Source organism: Mus musculus, chromosome 4 (genome assembly GCF_000001635.26).
Source record: "Mus musculus strain C57BL/6J chromosome 4, GRCm38.p6 C57BL/6J".
NCBI lineage: Eukaryota > Metazoa > Chordata > Mammalia > Rodentia > Muridae > Mus > Mus musculus.
Window position 1 is genome coordinate 12,917,644 of NC_000070.6, and position 15,987 is coordinate 12,933,630.

Genomic DNA, 15,987 nt, shown 5'->3' on the forward strand with positions numbered 1-15,987 from the left:
AAAATGTACACCTTTCGCTAGTTGAGCTAGCCAGCTTGCTTTAGCCGTATCCCATCTCGGCTATCCAAGCACTGAGATTTTTGGTGGTCCCTTGCTCCTTGCCTGCCTTTTCATGCAATCTGGAAGCCTGGACTCTGGCCCTTACATTTGCCCAACAAACTCTTTACCAACAGATCTGTCTCTAGCCCCTTCACTGTGTTTTGATTTTAGTCAATGCAGTAACTGAAAATCTTCCATTTTAATTTGTCCATATATCTCATTTTAAATTACAGTAAGAAAAATCAACCAAGAGTGTAATTTTTGGCAAGGAGTTGAATTTGCCAGGAATGCTGCAGAGCTTCTGAGACTTGCTTCGGGAAACATCTCTTGTTTTGGCCGCTTTCCAGAGTTTCGACTTGGCAGCCTCAAGGACACAGCGTAAGGTGTGTTTCCTTGATTGAATGCTTGGAAAAAGGTGTTTTGATTTGTGGTTTGTTTCCTTGTACTTTGTTTTTCTTGGTTTGAATTGTTTGCTTCTGGCAGTGAACTTGGGCTCTGAACATGGCTTTTTGTTACAGAGGGCACTATTGTAATAAGAAAATATTTTACATGTTTTTATGTGTAATTTAGACATATCAAAGTAAATCAAGCTAAATTCATAAGCTGTGTGCGGATTTTATCTGGCTTATTTGTTAAATAACACTGTACTATTGTGTTCTGACTTGTTACCACATTTAACATATAATCTCTTGATACCTAGTACATCATTATGCTTAGTACATTATAATATTTAGTAATTACTTATTGGTTATAGTCAATGTTGCAATATGTTAATTAGTGAACATAATCATAGCTATTCAGTGTTACATTTACTATTTTTTTGTTTTTTCTTTTTTAATGTATTGACACATGGCTTCAAAAGAGTAGTAGGAAGGAAATAAAGCATAAAGTCTCTTGCTTGGCTGATGACATCTTTCCTTTCTCAGTCTCGATTCACAGTCCCCCAAAGGCTCTCTAGTCACTCCTGCTGAAAGCCGAGGCACTGAAAACAAAGCCCTGCCCCTTGTTTGTTTCTCAGTTTATCTCTGCTCTTGTACACATGTGTTTGTTCCAGGCTTAGAACGCAGTTCTTTGAGCATTCCAGGCTTCGCCCATATCAGCAAGCTTGTGCTTGCTGTTCTGTTTTGTCTTATTCCTTATTATATTATTATTCCTGCACTGTATTGAAATGTCACCGGTTATCTGTGCCATAAGGTCACTTTTCAGTTAGAAGGTCTGCCATGAACATAAAGTATTGCTCTCTATATTGTAGTATCCATCCATATTTAATAAGTAGTATATTTTATACTTATTTTGCTTATTTTGGTTGTCACTAGCAAGGTTACAATATGCAATAGTGGTTTTATTCTGAAATGTACCCGCAGGCTTGTTCATTTGAACGCTCGCTGCTTGGCAGGGAGGCTGGAGAGCCTCTGGTCGTTGAGGTTTATTGGAAGGAGTAGCTCAGGGGCCATAGCACAGAGGTCAGCCCTGCTTCCTGTCTCATCTTTTGTTCCTGATCCATGGAGGTGTAAGCAAGCAGCTTCATGCTCCTGCTGTCAGCCTGTGACACGCGTCTCCCAGACCTCAGGGCTGCAAGGGACTGGACCTTTAATAGTGAACCAAGATAAACTCATTCTACCTTACGCTGTTTCTTTTGCAGGTGTTTGGTCACTGCAAGAAGAGTTAATCACGAAGCATGTGATGGCTCTGTTTTTGCTCAGTCTCCACTAGCTAGCGTAGCTAGAGAGCTCATATCTCAACGTCGTAAAACCACAAAGGTTTATTTCTTATATAGGCGCCATACCCAAAATTCATTCATAGGAAAGCTTAAGACCCCCAACAACAAAGTCTTCTCCTGAACCCGCTTCCACCATCACTTCAACAGTGAGAGAGAAGAGTAGCTTCTTGGGCTTTGTGTTTAGTTTCATTAGATAACGCACGTAGCTTACTTTCAAATGCAGGAGTGATGATTGCAGCATTTCCTCCACCAGGACAGAGGATGGAGAAGAGTTGTCATGTTGTCTGCTAGTGTGTGTGTGTGTGTGTGGTATATGTATGTGTTGTGTATGTGGTATATGTATGTGTTGTGTGTGTGTGGTATATGTATGTGTTTGTGTGTCTGTGGTATATGTATGTGTTGTGTATGTGGTATATGTATGTGTTGTGTGTGTGTGTGTGTGTGGTATATGTATGTGTTGTGTGTGTGTGTGTGGTATATGTATGTGTGTGTGTATGTCTGTGTGGTATATGTATGTGTTGTGTTGGGTTGTATTGTGTGTGTATGTGTTGTATGTATGTGGTGTGGTGTGTGTGTGTGTGTGTGTGTGTGTGTGTGTGTGTGTGTGTGTGTAGAGGGGCGGTGCACATGTGCCAGGATATACAGAGAACTCAGAGAGCAAACCACAGAAGTTAGTTGTCTTTTACTATGTATGTCCTGGGGGTGGAGCCAGGTCATAAGGCGTGATGGCCCTGTCTGTTTCTATTAAGCCATCTCAACTTACCCCTTTCTCTTGCTTTGAAGGAAGAACATTTGATTCAGTTTCTAAAATCTTATTCCAAGAAAGAGAGACCATGAACACAATCAGTAAACTATTCTGTGATTTGATAAATTCAGGAATATGTACAACTCAAAATAGTTAGAGCATAGTGTGTGTGTGTGTGTGTGTGTGTGTGTGTGTGTGTGTCTGGTGTATTTAGCCTGGGAAACAAAGCCATATGTTCAGACTAGAATGAAGGTAGATGGAGATTTTGAGAGACTGGGAGTGGGTGTGATGATGGAATGACATGGGAGACAGCAGATTAGAGGGACAGAATTGCAGCACAACATCAGGCATTTAGCAAACTCAATTGCACAGTTTACTGCAAAAATTGTCAAGAAGCTCATTATCTGCATATTGCTACCAATTCAAAAATTTTTGAAAATATATCCCTTAAAATGATTGTGTTGTTTCTATGAAAATGACTCATGAGATAAAATCTCACTTATGGACAAAAATATTGGATAGCATGATAAGAAAATTTCTTTCTTTTTCTTTTTTTTAAATTAAATATTTTCTTTATTTACACTTCAAATGTTATCCCCTTTCCCAGTTTCCCCCATCCTATTCTCCTTCCCCCTGCTTACCAACCCATCCACTCCCGCTTCCTTGTCGTGGTATTCCCCTACACTGGTGCACTGAGCCTTCTTAGGACCAAGGCCCTCTCCTCCCTTTGATGTCCAACAAGTCCATCCCTCTGCTACATATGCAGCTGGAGCCATGGGTCCTTCCATGTATACTCTTTGGTTGGTGGTTTAGTCCCTGGGAACTCTGAGGATACTAGTTGGTTTGTATTCTTGTTTCTCCTAAGGGGCTGCAAGCTCCTTCAGCTCCTTGGTCCTTTCTCTAGCTCCTCCATTGGGGACCCTGTGCTCAGTCCAATGGTTGACTGAGGTCCACCTCTGTATTTGTCAGGCACTGGCAGAGCCTCTCAGGAGACAGCTTTATCAGGCTCCTGTCAACAAGCACTGTCTGTAATAGTGTCTGGGTGAGACAAACTGAAGAGCAGGGTCTGAAGGAAATGCCATCCAGAGACTGCCCCATCTGGGGATCCATCCCATATACAGTCATATAAGAAAATTTCTTAATAGAAGAAAACTTTCTGAAACTTAAGTAATTATGTAGTACTTTCTTTCGTTTTTTTAAAAACCATGTTCATTGCAGCTTTATTCATAATAGCCAGAAACTGGAAGCAATCCAGATGCCCCTCAACTAAAGAATGGATTAACAATTTACATTTACACAATGGAGTATTACTCAGCTGTTAAAAATAAATTACATGAGATTGGCAGGCAAATGGATGCAACTAAAACAATCATCCTGAGTGAGGTAACCCAGACTCAGAAATACAAATATGGCACTGTGTATTCAATTAAAAGTGGATATTAGCTGTTTAGTGGGTGATCAAGGTGCAATCCACAGATGCAGAGAGGTTAAGTAAAGAGGAGGGCTGGCGGGGGGAGCATAGACCTCCCTGAGAAGGGGAAATAGAATAAATTCTATAGGTGGTCTGGGGATGTGTGGTGCAGGCAGAAGGAAACAGTGGTGGTGAGAAAGACAGCTGGGATGGGGGAGCATACTGAGAAAATCTAGTGCAGTGGAAACTTCCTGGAGCCCCTATGTGTGATCTAATGAGGACTCCTAGTAATGGAGGATATGGAGTCTGAATTGGCCATCCTGTGTAGTCAGGCAAGGCTTCCAGTGGTGGAACTGGTGTCCTCCATTCCTATGTAGTACTTTCTAGAAGCATTTTACATAAGACTTTTCGATCAGCTTTAGGATCACAGCAACATAAAGAGAAAGATCTAGAGATTTCCCATGTATCTCCTGTTCCAACACACATGTAACCTTACCTGTGACCCACATCCCCTTAATAGTGGTACATGTGCTCGTCTAAGGTGTCCCAGTAGTGCATCATGTCTCTGAGCTCACAGCTCTGTGGACTCCACTGATGGTTCTGTAAATTCTATGGGTTTCAATCTATGCATACAGACTTGTGTCCACCAGAATATATTCACCACTCTGCGAGTCTCCTGCATCTTCAGCTCCCCTGGGGCTTGCACCTCCAGGACATGATGTTATATTTTGCCTTTCCTCCTGACTATCTTATAGTTGGAGTGTTATAATGTGAGGAACACATTGAAATATGCACTTTCTGATCGTGTTTCTAGTTTTCAGTATTTCTCATTAGCTCAATTACTGGCTGGCGATTTTTTTTGGTAATTTTTGCAGTTCCTTATGTTATGTATTTAACCCCTTTCTGTGGAGATTCTCATTCATTCTTTAGGCAGTCTGTTCACTCTGCTGATAGTTTCTTTGTTGTACAGCTTGTAAATTTCACATATGCCTTAGGGTTATTTTCTGTGTATTTGAACTCTTTTGAAAGAAAGTCTGTCCTACCTTTATATCTGGGAGGTTTTTTCCTCCAGCAGTTTTGGGGCTTAGAATCCTATACTTCGAGGTCTTTGGTTGACTGGGAGTTGATTTTCGCGCAGGATTAAAGACAAGTATCTCATGTCTTCTGCATTTGGGTATGTCCAAGTTTTCTTAGGTTTTTTTTTTTTAATATTTTTTATTACATATTTTCTTCAATTACGTTTCCAATGCTATCCCAAAAGTCCCCCATACCCTCCTTAGTTTTATTTATAGATAAAGCTCTCTCTCTCTCTCTTCTCTCTCTCTGTATGTATATATATATATATATATATATATATATATATATACACACACACATATACATATGAGACAAGTTGACAAGAATTAAATGCTTAACTATCAGGAAAATGAAAAGTAAAATTGCCTTGAGAATCCATTTAACTCCTTTCACAATGTAACCATCAGCAAACACCACTGCCTGCTAGTGAGAATGGGGTGTCAGAGGAGCCTTTATATACTGTCGGTGTGCTTGGAATTGGTATAGACGCTATGCCAGTCAATATGGAGCTTTCTCAAAGTGCTCAAAGTAGATATATCACCTTATCCAGTTGTACTCAAAGGATGCAGTCCTACCCTAGACACTTGTACATCTGCACTTACTTCCCAGGTTTTCATATTAGGTAATAGAGCCAATATAGATGTCTATGAACAGATGGGTGGATATGGAATGTATGGTAAATCTATATGTTGTAATTTTATTCATTTATAAAGAAAAATTAAGTCATGACATTTGTAGGAAACCATATGGAACTGGCAGTTATCTTGTTAAATAAAACGAGTGAAACCCAAAGAAGCAAACACAACGTGGTTTCTCTCATATGTAGGAGGTCAGAATAAGGGGAGGAGGATGGTATAGGAAGGGCAATAAGAACAAAGTGTGCATGAAATGCTGTGCTGAAACCTATTTACCTGGTGTGCTAATTAAACATAATAAAAAGAATAGTGGCTTTTTCACTAATTTCATTCACCAAGTAGGTGAAGTTTTGGTTCAGTTGTGTTGGTTTTGGTTGTTATTTCTTTTGTCATATTATATTCCTTTATGTGGAAGTATCATAGTTTTAAAATTCACATATTAATGGATATATCGGTTCCTTCTAAGTGTTAGCCATTATGTGCAGGGTTTTATGTGAATGAAGATCTTCAGCTCCTTTTGGCAAATACCACATTGCTGGTTCTATGGTAAGCACGTGATTTGTAAGAATGTGCCCAACAGTCTTCCAGAGTGACTCATTTCTGCCCTCATAACACCAATGTAGGTTTCTGTTAAATTACCAGAAATGTGGCTCCTCCGTGGGAGAAGATGTTCTCCCTCTCAGCAGTCATCAGTCGCCTAGGGTTCCTTGTCCAGGAATGTGCCCCCATGAGATTTCCCCCTGCCATTGTAGAGTCTACTGATATTACCGTTGTTCAGATCTTGTTTACATAGTTGTTTCTATGAGAACGTTTTCAACAGAAGACTTCCTGGTGTTCTGGCTCTTACAATCCTTAAGCTACCCCTTCTGCAAAGTTCCCTGAATCATAGATGCAAGAGTTGTAATATAGATCTATACATTGGTCTGGGTTTCCCCATGATCTGTAGATCTCTCCATTGTTCCAACTTGGAGTTGTCTGTATTAATCTCAATTTGGTGGTGGTGACCTGAAGTTAGTTATTTCCTTCTTCTTATCCTAAGTGCACCTTGGGATTGGCTGACTCCTCTATTATCAGATAGGTGCTAGTTAACTAGTCTCTTGTGTTAGTAGAACTTGTGAAGAATAGGTGCTCCCGCATATTTCAAAATAGAACCTTTGCAACCCACCTCCAGGAGTCTGGCCATCTTTCTTTTGTATTTACTCTAAAACCAAATCAGTCTCCTTGAAATGAAACTCACAAGCATTCACACAGTGTGCCTAAAGATGGAGCGTGCTGGTTTTCAGTCTCACAATTCATCTACTTTCCTCCAAGCAGTTTCAGTATTACTATAGTAATATTCCTGCCTATTGAGCTGGTCTAGCATACTACTCTGAACTTTGTGTTTGTTTGACCATTATATATTAATCTTTTTAGTACTTTGGTGAGTTATTAATAACTGCAGTTTATGGACTTAATTATTGAAGTAGTAGTGTTCTTATATAATGAAAAATTGAAATATTAAATCCTAATGACATTGACAAAAATGAAAAAATTTAAGGGCAAAAGAGAAAAAGAAGCCCTTAAGAAGTGCTGTGCTTTCCTAAGCGAGTCTCCCTTGCAAATTTTTCATTTGCAAGTGGCTATCAATTGGAAATAACTTCTGGTTTAAAGAAGGGTTCTCTGTTTCTCCTTTCAGCCCAAGGACCCCATATGGGTACAGACCTGTGCATGTCCTGCACATGTTAGCTCAGTTTCTTTGAGTACTCTGTGCATCATCTGCCCTGCTATCTTTAAAGGTCTCTGTGGTGGCCTCTTGGATATGGCTTCCTGAGCCTTGAGAAGAGGGATTGGATCATATTGTCTGGCTATGGGTCTCTTTATCTGTTCCCATCTGCTGTAGGAGGAAGCGTCTCTGATGATGGCTGAACAAGACCCTGATCTATGGAAAAAGCAGAATGTCATTAGTAGCCCTTTCTTGCTGTGTTACTTTAGTAGAACGGTAGTATTTGGTTTTATGCCAGGTCCCTGTTTTATCTAGTTCTGCTCTTAAGGACAGGCCGCATGCCCAGCACAAGATGGACCACAGAAAATGAACTCAACAGCATCTTTGGAGGATCCTTGTCTTATAATGCCATACAAGGGCTTTTTCTTGTAAATTTCATAATTATTTATTTGTAAATCTCTCTCTCTCTTTTACCCTCCAGGCTCTCTGTGTATATATTATGGGTTCTGGCTTTGCGTTTCTTTGCCATTCTTGAGTCAAATGGGTCTCTGCTTCTATGTTTCTTGTGCCTTTCCTTGGGCTCATTCCCTTCTGTTTGGTTTTCTATCCTACTTTGATGTGTTTGTTTTTGCTTTCTCTTATTATATTTTATTATTATCCCATAGTAGCCTGTTTGTTCTCTAATAATAGACAGAAAGAGGGTAGATCCAGATGGGATGGGACATGGGAAGGAACTGGGAGACGTAGAGGGAGGGTAAACAATAGTCAATATTTATGATGTGAAAAAGTCTATCTTTAATTTGAAAAAAAGAAAAAAAAAGAGAAAAGTAGTGTGCTATGAGAAGTAAAGGCAGGTTTCCTGCCTAGGACAGAGTCTGTGTTAATAGAAAGTCCCAGTCTGTTGGGGACTTTATTTCTGTGCTATGTTAGATAATGTACAAGTTTTTGAAATGAACTCTGATAACTTTGGAAAAAGTAGCAGTAACAAAAGTGAAGCAAAATAAAAATAAATCTGATATATTAAAAATAAATCATCTAACCAGAGATTATAACAGTACATGGAAAACTTGGAAGGTCACTTTTCCCTTGGCTGATTTATGTAATTTTTTCATGGAATAAGAATTATTTATTTTCATGAAATCTATTTTGTTTGTTTTTGTGATCTGAGCTACGAAAGGAAGTATAAAGGCTATAGTTGGGAATAATCCAGAGACTTTTTACTGCATTCATTTTTATATGCTTTATTGAAAAGGGATGTCCTGGTTTCTGATTTTCATAGTTTTCCATCTTTAGAAAGAGGCAGATGGTATGAAAACTGGACTCCCTTATTTAAAGAGAATGTTGATATTTATAACCAAGCTTATCTACAGCAAGATTTGTTTTTTTTTTGGGGGGGGGGGGCAAGTTTGCAGCTGTTCCAGGTTGGAAAAATATTATATTAAAGTCCTGACTTGCTGTTCTTTCCGCATTTAGGGGGGAAATTTTCAGAAAGTGAAAAAGTACTGTTTAATTTTAAACATGAATGTGATGTAAACTGTGAGGTTTCTGTCTAAATGTGAATTCTCTGTTTGTGTGCTGTGATATTACTCTTTTTGTTTCTCTGGTCTATTTCCTCGATACATCACACTTGAGAAATAATTTCCTCATCATTTTCTACATATATCATCAAAGCATTCTAGGAAATTCTGTGGACTTTTTCAGAGTTAGATTATATCATTTACAAACCATCTTTTTCACTGGGAAATTAACTTTGTTTCTCTTTAGAGTACTTAAAATAAGTATATTTCTATTTATCTTTGCTGTTTGCTTTCATTTTTTAATTATAAATGATACTATTTTATCTTTGGACAAACCCTAGATACCATTGCTTATAATTTGGTTGAAAATTAACTGCATTTTATACTCTAACAATACACGGAGCTGTCTCAATGGGCACATGCCATTAAAAACTGAATTTCCATGCCTACATATACATATTATCTGTGAACATAGGAATGTCTGTGTATATACCAGTACATATATACTATTACATGAAGAATGGCTTTGTAACTAATATAATGTGAGTACATATGTTGATTATTGATATATGTAGCTATGTGCTTCTCAAATGAAAGTATACTCCACGACTTATGTGGGGATTATTTTTCAGAGAATGAAAGATTATACAAATCGTGGTAATGACTAAAATTCATTTTCCCTTTTTTAATTTTGAAACAAGATTTTACTTAAATTTTTCTGTCCCTTCTCTGGCGCCAGTCAGTTTCACTATTCATTTGGAAATCCTGCAAGTCAGGATATTACTTAAACCTGCAAAACTGATAATATGTAGAAGCCATAGTATCATTATCTCCTGAGACATTTCCTCCTGTGTGATGGATAAACCCTTGCAAGCATCGGTCCTCAGCTCAGGAAGTGGAGGGTCATTCCTTACCTCTGTAGTCAGAACCTCGAGTGCCTTGCTTTATCAGTTCAGGCAGTTCTATGTCTTAGATGATGCTCTCATTCCTCTATACAAGGTTCGTGGTTTCAAGCAGAAGAAAAGAATACAAGTCCCAGTGAGTGTGTTGTTTGTCTGCTGTGCACTGCTCTTACTTTCCTGTGATTCTGTAATGAACAGATATTCTTTACCTGTATAAATATTTTATTTTGTGAGATTAGAAAAATTTAAATGAAATTTTCAAAATTGCAAAAACAGATAATACCATTGCCCTCATATTATATATATTTTGGAGGCAGGACAGATTTTAGGTCAAAGGTTATGTGGCTGGCTTGTTGTCCTTGTTTCTTTTTTGGTATCCTGCAGTGTACCTTCCCATAACAAATAGAGTAGAATGTAGGGGTGAGGCACCATGTAGGCACCAGCTCAACTTTTTCATGTTCAGTGAGATATGTGGGTGTTATCCTTGGGAATGGGGTCAGAAACCATTTATCTTCGCAACATCCTGGGTTGCTTGGGGATTTAAATGGGACCTTCTTGGTCAACAGCTCAATTGAATGAAACCCAGTCCCATCACTGGAATCCTCACGAGACCACAGAAAAAGCCATTGAAACTCCATATCTTCAATTACTAGGAATATTTATTAGAATTACCTTCATATGTTCTAGGAAGTTTCCACTATACTAAGTTTGCACACCATCACCAAATCATCCTCCAATTCCAGCCATCTTTCTCCACAACCTACCCCACAAACTGACCTCCCCACCTCTTCCAGTCCCCACCCACCCCGTCTACCTGTAAAATCTACTCAATCTCCCCTTTAAGGGGGATCCATGAGCTCCCTTGTCGTCTTGACCTAACTTCCTAACTGGTTTATGGATTATAGCTTGGTTATCACTTACTTAATGACTAATGTCCGCTATAAGTGGTGAGTAGATACCATATTTGTCTTTCTGGGTGAATTCTTTCAGTTCCACTCCTTTGCCTGTAGATTTCAGGATGTGCTTTTTAAACAGCTGAGTAATAGTGCATTGTGTAAAGCACATGCTTATTAAAGGACAAGGCTGGGCAGACACTGTGTCTTGCGATATCACTATAGGAGTGACAGCATAAAAAGATTGAAATAAAATATACTTATGAACTATACTAATAGAACTGGTTTCATGGGAGGGAGCCTTTATTCGATGAGACCCAGTTTGTATTTCCTGATGACTAATATTATAATATAATTTGGCTTTAGTATTAAAATTATTTTCTAAGCATCACTTTTGTTTTTAAATGTGTAAATTACTTTTCCCTTTTTTATTGAATTCAGAAAACATTTTGAATTCCTGTGCTTGCAGCTTCTCATTTTTGAACATTAGCTATTGTTATTCTGTTAGTTTACTGAGGCAAATAGCAAACTATTGATAATCTCTTTTGCAAATATCCCATACAGCCCAGCGCAGATGTCAGACATTTGCCTTTTTGGTAGATTGGATCATCACTGACCTGACTAGCGATGGAGACTTTCTCATATTTACTTGGACTTTTAAATTTCTATAACTGACTCTTTGACCAAGATTTAATATGTTGATGGGACTGGATCAGTCCCACAAGGATAATATCCATCTTTTAACATCATCTGATGTGGGAACTTCATTGGAGCTTGATGTGCCTTGTGCTATTTACACATAGCATAACCACAGAATCTCCTCATAGCTACGGGATTTACCCATGTACAAAGTGAGGATGAGGAGGCAATTAAACTACACATAATATAGACAACACATAACAGTAAATTTTTAAGGAGAAAATCGTTTACTTAAATTTTTAATTTTAAAAATTTTTCTACATGAATATTGTATTTATATTACTTCCATTCCTTTTCCCCTCCCCTCAACTTCTCTCCTGTACCCCAAGCCCCATTCAAATCTATGACTTATTTATTATTGTTATATGTTATATATCATAATCCATCTATAATATATAACAAATATATTTTATACTGTATATATACAATGCATATTATATGATATGTGACATCTATACACGCATATAGATATTTAATATGGCATCCATTGAGTCTATTTACTGTTGTCCATATGTGTATGTGTTTAGGGTTAAACATTTGTGATTGCATAATCTATCAGGGGACTCACCCCTGAGTTCTCTCAGTGGTCATTCATTGCATATATCTAGCTATTCACCTATGGCGGTACCTTATAATATTTTCTCCATCCGAATGGGCATGTCAACTGGAGTCATTGTGCTAGTCTTGTTTAAGCAGCCTTTTGTTGAGATTTCAAGCGTGTAGCTTTCTTGTCATATCTAAATGATACAGTCTTGCATCTCGCTTTTACAATCTTTCTACCCCCTATTGCGTGAGAATATTTTGGGAGCTTTAGAGGTAGGGTGGGATTGCAGATGTATCAGGTGCAGTTGGGCATCTGATTGTTGGTTGTTCTCTGCACTTTTGACCAGTTGTAGATTTCTTTTTTTTTTCTTTCTGTTACTTTTCTTTTCTTTTTTTTTATTAGGTATTTTCTTCATTTACATTTCCAATGCTATCCCAAAAGTCCCCCATACCCTCCCCCCACCACTCCCCTACCCACCCACTCCCACTTCTTGGCCCTGGCGTTCCCCTGTACTGAGGCATATAAAGTTTGCAAGACCAATGGGCCTCTCTTTCCACTGATGGCCGACTAGGCCCCTTCTTAGAATTGGGAATAAAACACCCATGGAAGGAGTTACAGAGACAAAGTTTGGAGCTGAGACAAAAGGATGGACCATCTAGAGACTGCCATACCCGGGGATCCATCCCATAATCAGCCTCCAAACGCTGACACCATTGCATACACTAGCAAGATTTTGCTGAAAGGACCCTGATATAGCTGTCTCTTGAGAGACTATGCTGGGGCCTAGCAAACACAGAAGTGGATGCTCACAGTCAGCTATTGGATGGGTCACAGGGCCCCCAATGGAGGAGCTAGAGAAAGTACCCAAGGAGCTAAAGTGATCTGTAGATTTCTTTAATAGTCTCTATTTGCTGTCCAAAACAAACAAACAAACAAACAAACCAAACAAACCAAACAAACAAACAAACAAAATCTTTTTTGATGAGGCATGAGAGCTATACCTGTGTGTGGATATAAAGATACACATTTAGAATGCAGTCAGAAATCATGCTGGATTTGGAAAGTGGCAATAGTATTTTTACCTCTAGAATCTAGGATGTAATTGTAAATGTGGCTTTTATTTCTTCAGATGAAGGGATGAGATGAGAGCCATACCCAAACTGAACCAGTACATGGCTTGCCCTGAGCCCAGAACATTTTATTTTCTGTTCTAACTATTAAGAGCCTAGGCCTGGAAGCTTCTAGCTTCCATACAATCTAATCTCGAATGACTGATTCAGCCTGGCTTCACACAGCTTCTGACTGAATTGCTCTGTTGGATTCATACTAACTTTAGCAGTAGAGTCTAGTCTTCTAGCTTCTCATCCCCTGGTTCATTCTGTTTTCACCCATGTCTAGTTTATTCTCTCTACAGTCTGTCTCTGTAAAACTATCCCAATAATTGCTATGTGGACACCACACACCTTTTTTCTCTCTAGCTTCTCTTAAATAGTCTATTTTTTTGTGTGTGTGCTTTTCTCCTGTGAGTTGAGCATATTCATTCTCTAACTCATTCTGTCAGATCTTCCTTAGATTCATCACTTTGTCTGTCCCCCACCCCCAACTAATCATTTTCAAGCACAGCTGCTTCCTTCTATATTTTAACCTTACCTTCAATGCCAGGGATTAAAGATGTATCCAGTTAGAATATGCTATATTCCAGAGTGTGTCTGCATTCTGTCTAGATTTTATAGACCTAGAAGATCTTTGGGTATGATTCCTTGCCAGAACAGCCATGTTGTTGAATTAAAGTTCCTCTATACCAGGACCTTTCCAGCCATGGATAGTTGGCTGAATCTACAGTACTAGACATGAACCCTCAAGATAAACAAGGCACTATTACACAAATAGGAAAGCCTTGCTGGACTGGTTATTGATGTGATCCATAGACTTTATATCTAATTATGTCTATTGATTATTTTCTTTCCTTGGTATCTTGCATAGCATCTCTGGGTATTATTAGACATAGTTCCCAGGATTTAGCCTTCCAGGTAAGTGCCATCAAGATTCTTCCAAGTTCTGTGTCTACAGTGTGGAATCTTTAACACTAAAGGCTTACTTTAAATCTGGGGTTTAATCAAGACAACAGCAGTTGTCCACATTGTTTTGGGAGTCTCTAAGATAACCCTGACCATACCAAGAAGTTTTAATTCAACAAGTATTCCATTCATTGTAAAGTTCATGTCAACTTTACTAACCACATTTTGTACTTTGTTTTGTTTGTCTTTGTTTTGGAATTCTAGGGATAGAACCCAGACCCTAGTCCTAAGCTTTTATACCATTATATACACATACATAGAAAACAAAATAGGCAAGACTAACTGATTTTATAGGTAGGGTCTACTCTGCACTCAAGTGAAGATAATTGCTATAAAAATCCATTAAATATGAAATAAGTGGTTTTGAAATACATGGACAGAAACAACACTTCCAAACTTATTTCTTGGGGCTAACACAATTTTGAAATAAAATCAGGATGAGCACATTATAAGAATAAATTCAGTCTAGCTTCCTATGTTTACAAAGAATTCTCTTTTTTGTCTGTTTTAATCATCTATTTGAAATCTTGTTTCCTAACATTTTTTTTAACTTAGTGTTTTATTACCTGTAATTTGAGAGATCATACTTCTGGTGTGTTTTTTTATAGTTCATTCTTTAACTTTTTGGTTTGTCTAAGTTTTTTTTTTTTCTTAAAATTTTAACCTCATTCATTTTAAAAGGACTAGCCTCTAACTCTGTGTGTGTGTGTGTGTGTGTGTGTGTGTGTGTTATGTATAGTGTTTGTATTCTAGTGTATAAGGCATATTTTCACAAAATGACCATTTATATAAATTCCTGGTTGTTTCAGCCATAATTTTTAGACATTTTACAGATTAGCATCTACTGTTCTCAAAATGGCTAAAATGTGAAGTCACTTTCATCTGGATAATATATTTCAAATATATATTTACCATATTTTCCTTTCTGAGAGCTGTCTTATTTCTATTTTTTAAACTAGATATTTCAAAAATGTCCAGTATCACTATGAATCAATTTTGTGACATCTCCTTAAGTGAAAGTGTACTTACCTTTGATAAAATATAAAGGTTAGAGTAAGATATGGAGGTAGAAAGTGATGACAAAGTAGACTTTCCAATGGTCTTGCTCATATATTTTATCTGATCAGACCTTTTTTCTCTATGATATACTTCCACAATAATTTAAACATGAATTTTAGTATTCCTTTTCTTATTTTCTAGTATAGTTAATATTAGTGATATCACAGTGCTTCACCTTGCTAATTTTTCCATATTATTTTCCCAGTATTATGAGCTCAGTATTCATTATTGCATTTTTCTAGTATAATTTGGTAGCTTTTAAGTGTAATTTGCCTCATGGTTTGTAAATATAAAATTTAATAGTGCAATCTGTTTGAAAACTACCACTTTGAGAAATTCTTACATTAGTGAATTGGTAATGACGATATCACATGGGACATTCATATAATGAATACTTTTAATGTAACTTCTGTCCAATTGAATGCATACTAGTTGTTTTGTACTTTTGACACCTACTTACTAATAAAGCTGTTCTTAAATAAGTACTGCAGGATTACCCAGTTATGAGAGACTAAGTAACCACAGAGGGCATGCTAGGGCTCACTTGAGCTACCTGATTCCTCCTCAACACTTAGATTATCTTTACTTCATATCTTCCATTTGCTTTAGGAAATGTATATTATTATATATTAGTATTATTAGACTTTTCTAATATGAAAAATATGGTTTTAGGAATTAAAATAATAATTCTCAGCCTAGTCATGGGTTTATGCATGTTATGCTTAAAATTATACAAATGAGGTTAGGAATATTTTATTAAGAAAATTTGTCAGGCCATATATTCTTTTATTGAACAGGACAGACTAATCTAAGGCCTTCTACCTTCTAGTCTGGGTGTTCATATTTGTCAAAGAACAAACAATGAATCTCTTTTGGAAATTATCTATGAACATAACTCTGTTTCTGTTTCAGTTTGTTATCCCCGGAGTTGTTAGAAATGCAGAGATAGGAAAAAGACACGTCTGT

General features: G+C 37.6%; 1 protein-coding gene across 2 annotated transcripts in view; it reads left to right on the forward strand.

The window, feature by feature from the left end:
• Window positions 1-15,987, forward strand: part of Triqk (triple QxxK/R motif containing) — a 74,649-nt gene that overhangs the window by 10,807 nt on the left and 47,855 nt on the right. For both annotated transcript variants that reach the window (NM_001171801.1, NM_173746.3), the window contains exon 2: window positions 273-422. The gene's annotated coding sequence lies outside the window, so the exon portion shown is untranslated. The remainder of the gene's footprint in view (window positions 1-272; window positions 423-15,987) is intronic.